At 37.9% G+C, this 3,780-nt stretch overlaps 1 long non-coding RNA gene across 1 annotated transcript; it reads right to left on the minus strand.

Moving 5' to 3' along the window:
• Positions 1–249: 249 nt before the first annotated feature.
• On the minus strand, positions 250–3,526 carry LOC140524041 (uncharacterized). The gene is made up of 3 exons (XR_011973545.1): positions 3,147–3,526; positions 2,307–2,521; positions 250–957 (listed from the first exon to the last, which is right to left on the minus strand). It is a non-coding gene; the product is annotated as an uncharacterized lncRNA (long non-coding RNA).
• Between the last annotated feature and the right edge of the window lie 254 nt (positions 3,527–3,780).

Here is a 3,780-nt window from a genome sequence, read left to right on the forward strand (position 1 = left end):
TTTTTTCATGTGTATTACGGATGTTTTGGCAGTTTGGTGAAGCCTAAGGTTGATAAATGAACAAAATAAATCACATAAGGTTACAAAAGAAATCAACTATACTGAAATACAGTTTTCAGAATATTTTAAAGTTAAAGACAATTTCACAGAGCTCAGATTAAAAGCCCTCATTTTAGTGGCTCTTCGATATTGTCAAGCTTATATAAAAATAGGATCAACAAGGCAATAGAGTAAAACATTTATTGAGAGGCAAAGAACTTCAATTCGGAACAATGCACTATCTTAGTCAGGGAAGTTCAGTGAGGGGAGGTACAAACAGAGGTAATCTGTACTCAGCAGGGGCTGCTAGGTAGATAGATAGAACAGTGGGTGGTTCACAAGTTATTTATTTCAAAGTCATAGAAAAATCACAGCTTCTGTTTTAAGCTGCTTCTAGCCGACAGAGGCAGGCAGGCCACTGACTGGGTCCCAAGCCAGGGTCACCTGTAAGGTCTACAGAATAGCTGAACTTCAGGAAGGGAAGGGTTGCAGATATGTCCTTTGGAACTATCTCTGTCTGAGAAGAGGGGCAGTTAAAAATTGCTAGCCACAGCAGAGATTCCCATGAGTTTACCTTGGGGAAAGGGGATGATTAGAAATTGCTATCAGAACAGGGTAGGGGTCCCAGAATCTTTCATGGGATTTTCTAGGGCTTGACAGTACCTACAGAAGAAAAACATCATTCCTTGAGTGGTATTTAAGGTCCTTCCCAATATGACCTCTACTTTCCTTTACCCAACTAGGTCCCCTTAAGTATTCCGTAGCACAGCCAAACTGGACTCCTCCTCCACTTCCCCAAATATGTTCTACTTTTCTGCTCATGCCATAGTCTTCTGCCTCCAGTTATCCCCAGGACCAACTCTTCTCTTTCAAATCTGATCCATCATCCAAAGCCCTGCTCAAATGCCAGGTGGTAATCTATAAGGGAAGGAACTCTGATCAGAATATTAGTGGAATTTCATTCTAATTCTAGCCCTGCCACTATCAAATTCTCATATCAGCTAACAAACAAAGAGTCTGGATGAGATGATTTATCTCTAAAATCCATTTCAAGAATATTCATTCCTCCCTGATGTCTTCCTAATCAGCACAACCAGAAATTATTTTCTGTAGAAGCCCTTTTTATTGTATTCCTGGCTCTCTCATGGAATTGTTCTCCCATTCTGGGGTATCTTGTATATATGTATTCATCTTATTTCCCCTCTTTGATTGTAAGCCTCTTGAGGACAGGCTTATGACATATTTGTATACCTCACAGCCCTAGCAGAGGGTCTTCCAAATAGTAGCTGCCCAAATACTTGCTTGAATGGAAGAAAAGAATAAGGTACGGAAAAAAATAATACCTTATTAGTCATATTTACAAAAAAATATGTATGATAGGAGCCAGTGTGTAGCCTGCAATAAAGTGGTATTTAGGACTGAAATGACAGTCAAGGAGGGGAGAAGTAAACTGCTTTTTTAGGCATGATCACAAACCCTAATCCTTGGATTAGGATTTTCTAAGGATGGTAAGAGACCATTAAACTGTTTTACATATGTATTCTCTCTAGCCAGAAATGCATTACAGGTGATACTTTTGTTTTGTCAAGCAGTGTGAATGGGCATATTTTTGTGGAAGGAATATTTGGACTTCAAAGCCCAAGTCAGGCTCCTCCCCTCTAACTATTACAAATTACTTTTCTAATACCTAACAGATAATTGCTTGTCTGAATTTAAGGATAGAGAAGTACTATTTTTAATACTTGATTTCTTCTTTTGTGAGAGTTTGCGCAAAAAAACACAATTCAAAATTTTGTGTCCATATAAACATGCAAAGATAAATGGAATTTCAACTATAATAATAGTAATAATAGCTAATATTTATATGACACATGAAGGTTTGCAAAGTGCTTTACATGTATTATCTCATTTGATCCTCAAAACAAGGTAGGAAGTATTACTATCCTCATTTTACAGAAGAACCTGAGACAAAGGATTTAAGTGACTTCTTTAGAGTTTCACACCCACTAAGTGCCTTTCTTCTAAGTGTCCCAAGATATTTAAGTAAGGTCTTTTTGCATTCAGTGTACAGGGTTTATGGGTGTTAAAAGAGGATTTAGCTCCTCTGCTGTAAAGGCTTGTTGTGCTCTTTTCAGGTCTGTTCTTCCACCTTTGGTGTCTACCAGGCACTCAACTCTCACCTGTGGCTCCAAGAAGCTATGGCTTGTACAGCACCCATACCCTGGTAAACTATCTTGGCAAATAAGCTAAACCAGGTTGAGGCTAACCTTAATTCACTGGTGAGCTGGGACATCCTGTGAAGACTTCCTCTGCAGAGTGGGTGGATGAGAACAATTTGTTCCAATGACCACAAAGGCAGCTGAAACCTCCATTGTGGAGCACTTAGAGCTTTGTCAGGCATTGAAGATGCCAAGTTATCCACTGCATTCCAGGCCATCACCAGGGGTCTTGACTTTTGTTGTGCCACTGGGTTTTGATGATTCTGGAAGAGAAAGAGATGCTCCCGACTTTGTGCCACTCTGACTCCCTTAAATCCAATTTCATGCACAAGTCAAGACATCACCTGTGATGTCATTAATCCTCTTCAAAAACAAAGGGTAAATAACAATATTGCATTCAGTACAATGAAAACAGATAGACATGAACTAAACTCGAGTCCCAGCTCTAGAATTAACTAGTTGTGTGACCTTAGGCAGCGCCTCCATTCCTTCCTCCAGAGAAGGGGAAAAAGAAAGAGTTAAAGATACATTATCTATACAGGTGCTTCTAGCTCCAGTGTTCTATGGTTAAACCACCTCTAGAGTATTGTGTTCAATTCTAGGTGCTACATTGAAAGAAAGATGTTGATTAGAGGAGAATTATCAGGATGATGAAGACCCTCAAGATTATGTTACATAAAGACTGGTTGAAGGGAATGAAAAGGTTAGCCTAGAAGAGAGATGATTTAGAGGAGGCATGAGAGTTATATTCATGAATTTAAAAAGCTGCTACTTTGAAGAGAGAATAGATTATATTACTTTTTCCCAGAGACTAGAACTAGAAGTAATGACAAGAAGTTGTAAAAAATACAAAAATAAGCTCAATGTAAGGAAAAACACTCTACTCACCAGCATTATCCCAATTTTTGGTCTGTCTTGACTCCCTTTCACTTTTTATATTTAAGCAGAGGCTGAATGATCTTTTGCAAGTATTGTTGTAGAGTCCTCTTTAGGTGTACAAGGGCTACATAAATTCAGAGGTCTCTTCCAACTCTGAGATCAAAAGCCTGCCTCATCCAAAGAATAAATATTTCATATACTTTTCTTCCTCAAAATAACTTCAATTTATAGAGTGTACTGCCAATGAGATCACTCAAGGTTCTATAAAGTTGTGAAATCAGGTTAACCTAACTAGGAGAATAAATTAATTATAAACCATGAAAGCAATCATTTTTACCTTTGACTCTTAACAAGTGCAAAGCAGAAATGTTAAGTGAGCCAATGATTAGTGAGTTCATGTAAGTAAGAGAGCTAATGGTCAAATATCACAGGAAAAGATTCAAGGAAATGTGGATCATTTCATCTTAACTGGTCAGCAATGAAATAAAAAAATCAGAAATTCCTGAGCCTAGTCACATGTCTCAGGACTTATTGAACTCGAATATTGGATTTCAACTTTTTAAAAAGGTTTATGTCTTCCATTTGCAATCTCTGAATAAGAAAATTCACCAAAAAGTGCAGTACATTGCAGTAATAAAAAATT

Source organism: Notamacropus eugenii, chromosome 2 (genome assembly GCF_028372415.1).
Source record: "Notamacropus eugenii isolate mMacEug1 chromosome 2, mMacEug1.pri_v2, whole genome shotgun sequence".
NCBI classification, from domain to species: domain Eukaryota; kingdom Metazoa; phylum Chordata; class Mammalia; order Diprotodontia; family Macropodidae; genus Notamacropus; species Notamacropus eugenii.